Here is a 14,107-nt window from a genome sequence, read left to right as displayed (position 1 = left end):
ACTTTCTTTATTGTCACTTTGTAGACTTGAAGAAGGCAGGCTGGTGACAAACAGAAGTAGTAAGTAATTTCCCCTTAAACCATAAACCTCAGCCTTGTCAGTCATGTATGACAGACAGGAGGCCTTTAAAAGGAAGGAAACTGTAGTCAGCTGTGGGGGAGAGGAGCAGGATTGCTTAACAGGAGACTGCTGCTGTGACTCCTGGAGCCACAGAAAGAACTCCGATCCAGGAAATCGTCACCCTGTCCCTATGGAGACTGCAGCAAACTCCCAGGGAGAGATTGCCAAGGGTAGGGCCCATGTAAGAAGTAAGGAACTAATTCCTATGTAGGAGCTTTCCAGTGCAAGTAACTCTGTTAACAAAGAGTCTCTGTGGCAGGTAAATTACCTCTGTTATCACATACATGAGAATTAAAGGTTTCAGAGTAGCAGCCGTGTAGTCTGTATCCGCAAAAAGAACAGGAGTACTTGTGGCACCTTAGAGACTAACAAATTTATTTGAGCACAAGCTTTTGTGGGCTACAGCCCACTTCTTCGGATGCATAGAATGGAATATACATACACATACACAACAGGTGGGAGTTGTCTTACCAACTCTGAGAGGCCAATTAAGTAAGAGAAAAAAAACTTTTGAAGTGATAATCAAGATAGCCCAGTACAGACAGGTTGATAAGAAGTGTGAGAGTACTTACATGGGAAGATAGATTCAATGTTTGTAATGGCTCAGCCATTCCCAGTCTTTATTCAAACCTAAATTGATTGTGTCCAATTTGCATATCAATTCGAGTTCATCAGTTTCTCATTGGAGTCTGTTTTTGAAGCTTTTCTGTTGTAAAATAGCCACCCGCAGGTCTGTCATTGAATGACCAGACAGGTTAAAGTGTTCTCCCACTGGTTTTTGAGTATTATGATTCCTGATGTCAAATTTGTGTCCATTAATTCGTTTGCATAGAGATTGTCTGGTTTGGCCCATGTACATGGCAGAGGGGCATTGCTGGCACATAATGGCATATATCACATTGGTAGATGTGAGGTGAATGAGCCCCTGATGGTAGTGCTGATGTGATTAGGTCCTATGATGATGTCACTTAAATAGTGTGTGTATATATATCTCCTCAATATATGTTCCATTCTATGCATCTGAAGAAGTTGGATGTAGCCCACCAAAGCTTATGCTCAAATAAATTTGTTAGTCTCTAAAGTGCCACAAGTACTCCTGTTCTTTATGAGAATTAAAATGTTTCTGAAGAGATCCCAGAAGATCATTGAGTTCTTTTAGTTATAAAACCTTTGGAGAAAAAAATTGTTATTGTAGTCTCCTGTGGATGGTGCTTCAGGGGGCTGGATGTGGCCATCATTGTGCATGAAATTAATTATCAAAATTGACACCATTAACAACAGAGTTGGTTTGAACCAAATCACCAGACATGGATATCCCAAGGTTAGGGTGGGATTTAAAAATCCATAATCAAATGTCCAGATTGGGCCCTCTTTCTGTAATGAACTGAACCAAAGCCAGGGGCCCAAACACTCCCTGAATGCTGTGTCTTAGAAATCCAGATCTGTGTCCACACTTTGAAGCTCATGCCCCTCTCCAGGTAAAGTTAAACCTTGCATTGTTACCACTGTTAGTAGTTTGCTCTCATTGAGCCCCAACTCCCCTTCCATGGAGCCCTACTGACTTCAGGCCCCTATTCAGTCAGCATTTAAGTTTCTTTCCTTATTTTAAATGGAGCTGACATTCTCTCTTTTTGTTTTGTTTTCAAAACAACATAACTTCTACCCTTACATCACTCCTGCATGTTACAAGAGGTCTGATGGTAATAGGTACAGAAATGCTGGAGTGCAGGTCTTCCTTCTGGGAAGCTAGTTGTACCCATAGCCACCTGCAGGGAGGAGGTGAGGAGCGGACAAGATGAAAGTGTAGTAAGGAGCTGGCCTGTTGCTAGCGCTGATGTCAGCAGACATAGCAAAGGTCCTGACCTGAACCTTTCTTTAGCAGAGGGTCAGGTTTCTCAGTCCTCATTTGGACTGACTTGTTTGTTTGGAGTCACTCTCTGTTTGAAAACTGTTCCTCTCCCACCAGCTTCGCCCTCCCCAATGTGCTGTATGGATCTCATAGTTTGCTTCACCTACCACAATTCACACACATTCAAGCTACTGGGCCTCAAGTCTCCAAGCTTGTGGGCCTTGCAGGAGTCAGTTGGTGGAAATGAGAAAGGAAATAATCTTTCTGTCCTAGCACAGTAGTTAGGTCCTTGCCTCCCAGCACCTCAGTTCATCATGCTTTGAAAAAAATCCAGACTCTTTTATTCATATATCTAAATATGAGTTTATCATAGCCAGTCTGTCAGAGTGGTTGACTTTTGAAGAGCTAAGGATGACAGCACAGATTCCAAAGCACAGCCTCGGCTCTAACTGCTTAAGGAAAAACAAATCTGCTGTGCCGCGGCTATTTCCATAGGTGCTGCTGCTTCTATTGCTGACATTTCCATACTTGCTTCTGTTACTTCCAGGGCTGTTTCTCTTCCTGAGTTGCCAATTCCATATCTTTCCCTGTCTTTTGCTCTCCTGGAGGAAGAGTTAATTAGTTAAAAAGGATTTTTTTTTTTACATAAAGTTCTGGTCCAATAAATGTTTTTATACATAAACACACATCAAGTGGCAGACTGTGTTCCTGCCTGTGGTTTGTCATCTTTTCATCTCAGAGCATTTTTGCAGACATGGGGAGCAGTACAGCATCACTAGTCATTCCTGTCCATGGCTTGTTTTTCCATTAAGCTTAGCTTGGTCATGTCCCTGCGTACGACGTCCCAACATGTAGTGAGAGGTGGACCACTACATAGGACTGACTTTGGTTCTGTTTGCATTAGTTTTGTTGGCATCCTATCATCTGTTTGTCTTCTGAAATGTTTCCACTATCATAATCTTTTTGACTGTAACCAGTCTATACCCTGATTTCACATCCTACTCTCCTAACTTTTTCAATTGTCTTAAAATTGTTCCAGTTTACTTTACATATTTTGAAAAACTCTTATCTTTACTGCCCCAGCCTTCTGATGTCTGTTTAATTTAATGCAGCTGCTTCCAGACTATAGAGTAATACTGTTAGTACACTGGTTTGATAAATTTTCCGTTTGGTATCAAGTGAAGTAATTATAGAGGTATAAACATATTTTCAGCACTGGGGAAAAAAATCACGATGAAAGTAGTTGTCAACAGGTTAAAGCCAGTTTTAGAGGAAGTAGTATAGGTGAAGAACAGTGCAGCTTCAGACCAGGATGAAGTTGCATTGATCAGATATTCATCAACTGTTGGAGCATGGGGTGACAGGCGGAGGGGAAATGAGAATAGTAATTAAAGATATTTGCTGATTTCATTGACTTCACAAAAGCTTTTGATTTTGATTAGAGGGAAGCCCGGTGGAAAATAGAGAAATCATATGGAGTTCCAGATAAGATAATTGCAATTATAAAAGCAGTGATGTAAGAATTGGTGGAAAATTAAGCAACTAGTTGAAGTCAAAGTTGGTGTAAGACACGGGCATTGAATCACTGTCACTTTTCATCATGTAGCTTGATATCAAATTAAAATTATGCTTTTTGACACTAGCCCATCGCTCTTACTGAAATCAAGTAAAACTTGAGTGTGATTATCTGAGAGCAGAATTTTCCCTTGAGTCTGAGTTCTACAAGATTTGCAGCTGGAGCCTTGATGCGGCATGCCTTGAAATGAGTATTTCACACAGAGATGTCTGAGATGAAATGACAAAGCAAGGAGGCGACACAAAGATCACGTAAGCACTCTTGCCCTCAGTCCTCACAACAAAGTACATCTTGAAATGACAATGTGACACAGAACAGCACTCCATCCTTCCTACCTTAGCCTCTCCATGACTCCTCCATTTCAGCTAGCTAGCAGTCAAAGATTCAACTACATTCGCTATTCTGTCATTAATAGTGTATAGGTTTGTATTGTATATCTGTCTGTTAATGGCTGCCTTTGTCTTGTTAACAACATTCATCTTATATACTCTCATGGTTTTTATGCTTTCAGATTTTACGTAAAAAGCACTTTAAAGATGCCCCTGAGATGGATAACTTTGATTCTGGCCCACCTGTCAAGATATTTAGGAAATATGACTTCAGAAAGATGTTTGTTCATTTAAAAGATGTTCTTCAAAGGTTTTACTGAAATCATCACTAGAGATCATTTGACAGTAAATGTGTTCTATATTGTTAATCAGTAAGTCATTAACCTTAAGAAAATTAGAATATAAGACTTTTTAAGGGGAAATTAAAGCCCTTTCAAACCATAAATGCTCACTCCCTTTTCAGTACTTGAATATCCGGCTCTTTTCTCTCTTCCCACCCCTTCAAGATTTCTAAGGTGATTTCTGTGTAATAACACATGGACTAAGTCATGCTTCATTATATCATGGATTATAATGTGATGAGAAAAATATGATCTGATGAAAATGTCACAATGCAAAAGTTACCTGATCCATTAGTTCCTACCCCAGCCCCATCAAAAACTAAAATCAAGCAATTAGCTACAAATGCATGTTTTTAGAACTACAGTGAAACCTGTACATGATGATATCTCCAATTAGGCAGTCTCCTAACTATGCGACTACTCTGACATATCTCCAAACATTCAGGACATTGCATCTCCATCTGTATTAAATTACCTCTGTTAAGCAACCAATTTTTGATTCTCTCTTGAGTAGTCACTTCAGACAAATTTCACAGTTTACAGAAGCTACATGTGTGTTCTAAAAACAGAGGGTGAATTTTCAATGGAGGCTATAGCTGTTAGATGGCCAATCCTGATTCTCTTTGGCTTCTTGGAAAAATCCCAGCCAGATTATATAACCAGAACAATACTAAATGCTCATATTGGGCTGCTCAAAGTCATTTCCAAATGCAGCGAAGTCATTTAAAGACACAGAGATTTAGTGACTGCTGAAGGTCACAAAAGTCTCCTAAATCCAATGTAAGGCTTTATTTATCAGACTATGCTGTTTGCATTCATATTTAGGGTAACTAGCAGATAGTTAACTGCAAAAACAAGTATATATTTATTAAACAAGGATAATAGATATTAACAGATATTTCCAATCCAGTTTAGTTTCATTATAGTGTCTTTAAGACATACAATATTGCAAATTGCTTATGTCTTATCTTATCCTAACTAATTTTTCCTATTTTAAATATTTATTCTCAAGCAAAAGAATGTTTGGTCTTTTATATGGCTTTTAAAAAATGTAATACCGTTCTCTGCATGAGCCAGGACATTCTTTTAGGGAGAAAATTTTCAAAAGCTCCCAGAATCACACACTCTTCTTATTCTGAAGTCAATGGGAGTTCTGCCATTGATTTCAAAATGAGCAGAATAAGGCCAACACTGAGAGCTTTGGAAAATCCATCCTGAACTTTTTAGTTCAGATAATTGTCATCTGAATCTAAAATACTTTTTTGTATAAGACCTTCAACCAAATATTTGAGTGCCTTGATTATTTTCTCTTCTTCAGTTTCATAATTACTCAAATGCCAATCAATCATTTAGTACAGTGTTCAGCCTAATTGCTAATTGTCTGAGCTTGATTTTTCAATTGCTGATCCTCTGTTTCTTACATAAATTGAAGGCCACAAAATAGACTCCTTACAAGCAATTCAGTTATTGCCATATACTCTATTCAGCGTGTGTGTGTGTGTGTATTCGGAGGGTTTATTAGGGGGAGTAAGGTACAAAGAACTCTTTTGAGGATACATTTTCCACACTCTGTATGTCACATCAGAGGTCACTTTAATCTCTAATTACTTTTTGCAAGAGTTTAGCCTTTTATACATGATGATGAAAGATGAAGGGATTTAGTTCTCACTGGTCAATTCTGTGTTGGAAAATGGCAATAGGAAGAAATTGGCCACTAGAATTACTAGCACAGTGCAAACAAACAGCCGTGCCAGCTCAGTTGAACCACAGGAACTACATATTTTGCCATTCCTTATACCGTTGGGGTTGGAGGTGGTGCAAGTGGCCCTCTGAAAAGGCCTGCCCTGATTCTATGTACTCTTAAATCAATGGGAAATTTTCTACTGACTTGAATGGTGCAGGATCAGAACCTAAAAGTGCAACAGCATGTGTTAAGCAAATGCAGCATAAACCACAGCAATACTCATCAACAGGCTGTGTAGTAATAGCTTGTGCCTCTCATGTGTTCAGTCTCATGGCTTAAATTGCCCAAGAAGTGCACCAGTGAATTTATGCACACCCTCGCATTGCTTACTGATAAAAGTATCAGAGGGGTAGTCGTGTTAGTCTGAATCTGTAAAAAGCAACAGAGGGTCCTGTGGCACCTTTGAGACTAACAGAAGTACTGGGAGCATAAGCTTTCGTGGGTAAGAACCTCACTTCTTCAGTCTTCTCAGTCTTGCATCTGAAGAAGTGAGGTTCTTACCCACGAAAGCTTATGCTCCCAGTACTTCTGTTAGTCTCAAAGGTGCCACAGGACCCTCTGTTGATAAAAGTATGATTAATTAATTCTACATTTCATTTAAAAAATTAAATGTCAGTGGATTTCAACCACATACCATTCCACTATGAAAAATACTTTATAGTAAAAGGATATGGTAAAATAGTCCCTACCTTTTTGACTATAATTGCTCTATCTAACTGTAACAGTATTAGAAGTCACTGGATGGCACTATGATAGTGTTACAAATTTTGTTTTAATGTATGGATAGGTAGCTCATGAAGAAACGGTATGTTGTGGTGCAATTTTAGAAGTTGTACTTATCACTAAACAGTCAGTTTATGGTTTAAATCTGTTTTAGGACTAAATTGTGTATCTTTAGTCACAGTGAGTAGTACTCCTTGAGTAGTCCCAGTCAGTTTAAGGGAACAACTCACAGAGTGAGATACTACTTAGCATGAGTAAGAGTCTTCCAACCTTGCACTGAATTAATAATGTCCTGGCATCTTTAAACAACTTCTCCCTGCATCCCTACACCAATGATCTGGGTTGCTTTTTTAGTTGCAATTTGTCAGCTAATAGCCACATTAGACTATCACTTTCTACTGTAAATTGGAAGCTTGATGATCCTGTTTGTATCCTTGAATAAGAATTGTTTGTATGAGTCTTTTATATTGCTTTTAAAAAATGGTATACCTTTCTCTGCATCACACAAATATCAGTGATCTGAGATCACGGCTTTTGTCATGAAAATATCTGTGAATCAGTTTTTGGTGTTGTGTGAAGAGCTCCAGTGATAACCATCTTAGTCTGTAAACATATCTGAGAAACATATTATGAATAAGTATGAACTTGTATGTAATTTATAAACATATATCGTTGAAGTACTTCAGGCACAGTCATGAGCCATAGTGTTTACAGGACTTATGACTTAATTGGTCATATTTTCAAAGAGCCTCTTTAATTAATATCAGTGAGAAGTTGCATTGGCAAGTCTGAGAACCCAAATTGGGTAAATGACCTTTCTAACTGCCTGATTGTGCATGCAATGGTTCAATTTGTATATGCAAATTATAGGGATTTGTGCATTTCTAAATATTGCAGATGCAATTAAGGTCTTGATCCCAAGGGTAAATGAGCACCAACTCCTCCCACTGAAGTCAATGGAAATTGCAGACGCTCAGTATCTCTAAGGACAAGGAGCTTAAGAAGGTCATTTGAAAATTTAGTCCCAGTGCTAACCTTGGGATCTTCTACTACCTTCCGAAAAAGACTCAAGGCTGTAGGTTTTTTTAAATTTTATATTCACTTGCCATTTAATGGACAGTGATATGTAAAAACAAACAGCCCCCTCATGTTATTGCTTCTTGCCATTCTGAACTTATCCAGAAAAAATAGCAGAGACCTCAGACCACCTTTGTTATTGCCATTTTGTTGCTTGATTGCCGAAAGAGATTTACAAGAGAGAGAGAGATTATTTGTTTTTCCTCTCATATTTCTCAATGCATCTTATGTGCCCCTTTCTTTTGGCCACATCTGATAGCTCCTTGCTTTTTTCCACTAATTCTCTCTCTTTTTTTAAAAGTCTCTTGCATTCTCCCTCCCTCCATTTCATTTCTTAGGACAGACTCTTGAAGAAACCTTGTAATTTATAATAATATATTTTCTATTTCCCCATAGTTTAAATGTATTTTGGATGTACAGAGATCCATAATTTGCACTTAGACATGTATTGGAGATACTTTACTTGCTCATAGACTCTAAGGTCAGAAGGGACCATTATGATCATCTAGTCTGACCTCCCGCATGATGCGGGCCACAAAATCTGACCCACCCACTCCTGGAAGAATTCTCTCCCTTGAATTAGCTGTTGAACTCCCCAAATCATTATTTAAAGACTTCTAGTGGCTCAGAATCCTCCAGCAAGCGACCCCTGCCCCATGCTGCGGAGGAAGGCGAAAAATAGCTACCATTATATTACTCATGTACCTGGGATGAGTTGGGCAGCAAATAGCATCTTTAACCTATTAGTGGATAGGCATTTGGGACATTCCCACTTTCCCCCATTGAAGGTAGCAGTTACTTGAGAAACACAGAGACTTAAAACAACTATAATAAATGTAAACCTAATCCTAATCATAGAGATGTTAATCCAGTTCACTGATCCCACCTGTGCCTGCAGGTTACATTCCTATATCTATATCGATATCCATATATCCTTTGTATGCCTACCCTTAATTAGCATGTCCAGTATCTCTCAGTATCAATACATTTCAAATCCCTTTCCTATGCTTTATTGGTTTGTCCCATTTCCAGTCCCTGACAGGTCTTTTTCAGCAGTTTCCAAAATTAGTGGCCAGGAACACTGTAATCCTACCACTTTGTATTCATGTTACTGCTTTAATGAACATTTTTGGTAATCCTGCAAAATAGCTGAATGACTATGCTACTTCAAAGGATTGTTTGTTGGAAATAATTGTGCAATGATTTAGGCCATTGGTATGTAGCTACTGTAAAGCAAGTTACATAAACTGCTATGATAGCAAAGCCTGTGAAATTAATGTTAATGTACTATAATTTGATAGATTTAATATTTTTTCTTCCCTTTACCAGTTTTGAAGGAATGTTAGGTACAGCAAAACAGATAATCACAATACAAAATCTTATACAATGTTGATGACCTCTGATGGGAATTCAAAATGACGTCAGTGGGAGTTCTGTTGCAGATTAAGGGCTGTATAAAGTATGGCCCTCAGTGACAGACTAGGCAGACAATTACAGCTGCTGTTGTGTTGGTGTCAATTGTTATGATACCAGATAATAGCATAATAACATAAATACCTGTAAATTCTTGTTTTAAGTTGGCTTTTTTAAAGGGGTAATTTTGAAACAAGCTGTCCAATTTGGTCTCATTGAGTGGGGTCATATGACATTATACCATTTAATATTTTTAATTGTGGTTTCTCATCCAGAGAGATAATTCTAGCATTATAGTGATAGTATATATCACTTCATCTGTTGAAAGAGTAAACTAATAATCTAGAAAGCAGGGCCCTAAGCCAGCCAGCTGAGGAATGATAGGCAGACTAGCCAAGAATATTACAGAAGAATTTCTCTCAAAGTATTGAATACACAGTACAATGTAATAGATGCTAGATACTTAATGCATGAAGTTACCCTCTTTCATAACACACACACAGAATGGCACATCAGGTTCTCAGACCATATGAGGAGCATGTGTGTCTGTGTATGCCTAGATGAACTTAATAATATAGTGGTGAGATATGAAAAATGTTGTTTCCTTGTGAATTTTGGAATCCCCCCCCCCCCCAGACACTGAAGGTCCTAAGTAAAGGAAATCTACCATGTTTTCTTCTACTCAAGATGCACAGGCTGTGTAAATGGGGAATCATGTCCTCCCCTTGTTCTGTGAAGCACTGGGATGTCTCTTCTGCAGCAGAATGGGTGAGTTTGTGGGGTTGACAGTGTGGGCAAGGGGTGGTAAGTAGCCACTGGATCCCCCACGATGCATATCCAGAGGCTTTAACTGCCTTCATAAAGCTGCATAGGGAAGAATCTACTACTATGGTCCATGACTACAACCCTCCTACACATCGCACGACCCAGTGGATTGCAATAGGGAGAATTCCTTCCCCCTCAACCTAACTAACTTACGTGCAAAAAAGTCTTGTGGTATTATTAGTGCAAATTTCCTAGGTTTTCTGCAAACATGAGTATTTCACTGCAGATCAGTATTTCTCAGCTGAATATTTTTATATGCCTACTATATCTTTTTCTATACTGAATTCCTATTAATGAATAAGGGCATAGCAAAATGATCAGTGAGGGTCTCTGATTTGCTAAAAAAAAGTAACTTGCCATTTTAATTAGACTAGTTCTTCCCCACAGATACCTTGGTATGCATGAAGTTTATACTTTGTAAAAGTAATTTCAAGAATCTCTTTAAACAAATATGTTGCCATGAATTATTTTAAATTTCTTATACACCTCTACCTCGATATAACGCTGTCCTCGGGAGCCAAAAAGTCATAGAATCATAGAATATCAGGGTTGGAAGGGACCTCCGGAGGTCATGTAGTCCAACCCCCTGCTCAAAGCAGGACCAATTCCCAACTAAATCATCCCAGCCAGGGCTTTGAAAGCCTGACCTTAAAAACCTCTAAGGAAGGAGATTCCACCACCTCCCTAGGTAACCCATTCCAGTGCTTCACCACCCTCCTGGTGAAAAAGTTTTTCCTAATATCCAACCTAAACCTCCCCAACTGCAACTTGAGACCATTACTCCTTGTTCTGTCATCAGGTACCACTGAGAACAGTCTAGATCCATCTTCTTTGGAATTCCCTTTCAGGTAGTTGACAGCAGCTATCAAATACCCCCTCATTCTTCTCTTCTGCATAATCCCAGTTCCCTCAGTCTCTCCTCATAAGTCATGTGCTCCAGCCCCCTAATCATTTTTGTTGCCCTCCGCTGGACTCTTTCCAATTTTTCCACATCCTTCTTGTAGTGTGGGGCCCAAAACTGGACACAGTACTCCAGATGAGGCCTCACCAATGTCGAATAGAGGGGAATGATCACGTCCCTCGATCTGCTGGCAATGCCCCTACTTATACAGCCCAAAATGCCGTTAGCCTTCTTGGCAACAAGGGCACACTGTTGACTCATATCCAGCTTCTTGTCCACTGTAACCCCTAAGTCCTTTTCTGCAGAACTGCTTCCTAGCCATTCGATCCCTAGTCTGTAGCAGTGCATGGGATTCTTCCGTCCTAAGTGCAGGACTCTGCACTTGTCCTTGTCTTACCACGTTATAGGTGAAACCGCGTTATATCGAACTTGCTTTGATCCACCAGAGTGTGCCGCTCCGCCCCCCCCCGGAGCACTGCTTTACCGTATTATATCCGAATTCATATTATATTGGGTCGCGTTATATCGGGGTAGAGGTGTACTACTTTGAAAACAATCTTGCTGCACAGAGGTTTAACAATACTATTCCTATTGAAATAAATTGCTGACATTTCATAATAATGAAACATGTGTTAGCACATGTTAATCCCTTTCATGTAGTTTAAATGTCAACCAGTCTTTAAATAAAAATAAAAGGCTATATATCAAATATTATTAAACTGAAGGAGAAGACTGGAAAAATTGGTACTCTCCTTATCAACATGAATAGGCACACTATTTTTATCCACCTAATTAACTACAAAAATTCAGATTGTAAACTACTTAGATCATTTTAAATTTCACCAGGCTAATGTAATGAGATGCCCTGAGTTGGTCTTCAGTAGTGACGATTAAACATGGCACTTCTAGATCTAAAAGCATGAGCTTTTCTGCTTGAGCTAAAAGACCCCCGTGTTAGCTCAAAGATTGCAGCAGCTTCAAGAAGTGCTATTTAAATAACTCTCTATATGGCCTAGTCACTTGAGGACAACAACCAGAGGTGCAGTCTTTCTGAATTACCGGGGGCGGGGAGGAAGGGAAGCTCGACTCCTGCTCTGCCCCAGACTCCATCCCCACTCCACTCGATCCCCCAAATCCCCACCCCGTCTCTTCCCACCCCTACTTTGCCCCGTCCCACCCTCGTGCCTCAAAAGTTATAACATTATTTCCCTTAGAATATCAATTTAAAGCTTCCCTCACAAACAAAGATTTAAAATATGGGTGTTTGCAATCTAATAAATATCCACTCCAATTAAATTCTCCTCTTTCAGAACATTCCCATGTGATCTAGGAGTATCATTTTTGATTATTTTCACAAGTATGAGTTCTCTGACCTTGGTAGGCAGATAAATAAAGTTTAAAATCATTGTGTTCTTTTCCTGGCAGTTACTGGCTGCTATGTATCTGCGACTCCCTCATGCAAGTTTGAGCTTTGCTATGCGTCTCATTGGCAAAACTGTCTCCTTCCTACAATGAGGTGCTCCTGGAATCCTGTTCCATTACAAATGCTTTTACAGTAACTCCTTGCTTAACCGTGTAATTATGTTCCTGAAAAATGCTACTTTAAGCAAAACGATGTTAAGCGAATCCAATTTCCCCATAGGAATTAATGTAAATGGGGGTGGGGTGGGGGGTTAGGTTACAGGGAAATGTTTTTTGCCAGACAAAGGCATTATATAAATATACAGTGTAAGTTTTAAATAATTTTAAACAAACAGTTTAATACTGTACTAACCAATGATGATTGTGAAGCTTGGTTGAGGCAGGGGCATAGTGGAGTTGGGGCGCGGGGGCTTGCCCCACTCCACCCGGTGCTCCTGCTGGGGAATGGGGTCGGGGGTTTGCTCACTCCCCAGCTGGCATGCCGGGCGGGCAGGGTGGGGTAAGCCCTGTACCTCGACCCCGTTCCCTGGCTGGAACACCAGGCAGGCAGAGTGGGGCAAGTCCCCACGCCCCAATCCTGCTCCCTGGCAGGATCGCCAGGCAGGCAGAGCAGGGCAGGGCGAGCCAAACAATCTTATAATGGAACATTGCTCAACTTTAAACAAGTATGTTCTCTAATAGATCAGCAACCTAGTAGGGAAACAATGTTAACCAGGATGATTTTAAGTGAGGAATTATTGTACATGCTTCCCACAGTGCTTTTCCATTCTTTCTTCCTGTTGGTCATTGACTTTTCTACTTCCTGGCATTGACTGGTCAATTTCCCTGTAACCCCAATATTTTCTGAGGTATGGAGGTAGGTGTCTCACTGTTTCATCTACCTGGAGTCAAGTTGGATAGTTCCTTTCAATACTAGTGGGACCACTCAGGAGGTTTGATGGCACCCATTTTTCACTGCCTACTGTCTTTTGTATATAATTGTACCTTTAATTTCCTAAACAGAAGAAATGTAAAGCAATGTGCATTTCAAATGACTGGTTTTTAATGGCTTTCTTTAGGAAAGATTTCTTGCTTTGGCTTTAATTTTTTTCCTGAGGCTCTTATATGGTACTTTTGTAATGTGAGGTTAAAAAAGTTAATTTGTCCTCATTTTATCCCTAGTTTCTTTAATAATAACACCATTAAAATCAAGAATATTACAACTCCAAGACAGCTTTCTTTCTTGTCGACAGTCTTGACTAAAGCAGATCAAATGTTGTTCATGCTCAGGGCTGCTTTATAGCAGCACGCATTTGCTTTGACTCATGTGCTTAGTGGAATATGAATATTTAAGAAAATTAGCACTTCTTGAATCAAACATCTTTGGAAGCTACAAGTTCATTTTATCTCCCCTTGTTAAGTTTTAATTGCTGATATTTTTATTTTATTTAGTGGGGAAAAACTCTGTTCTTATACTTACAGAGGAAATTTGATTTGGTATGAATGGCAGCAATCAAAATTTTAAATTTATTAAAATACTTCATTTATTGGTTGAAATGGGCAAATAACAAAAGAAGTAGCCTGGGGATGAAAGTGCTGAAACCACTGCAAGGTTCCCTTGAAGTTATTCCTTATAAACTACTATATCCATCCATATAGATATTTCTGTTAAATGGGCAATGAGTTGCTATATGCAACGTGAATGAATCTCTCCATTACAGAAGATGACTCAGCTGATTCCACGGCAGAACTTACCGTCCCAACCTGGGTCCAAGGCAGCATCTCTGCAGTCCCAAAATCATGCAGGA

Source organism: Malaclemys terrapin, chromosome 14, assembly GCF_027887155.1.
Source record: "Malaclemys terrapin pileata isolate rMalTer1 chromosome 14, rMalTer1.hap1, whole genome shotgun sequence".
Classification (NCBI taxonomy): Eukaryota; Metazoa; Chordata; order Testudines; family Emydidae; genus Malaclemys; species Malaclemys terrapin.
The sequence above is the reverse complement of the archived record's forward strand: the minus strand, read 5'-3'. Positions refer to the sequence as shown.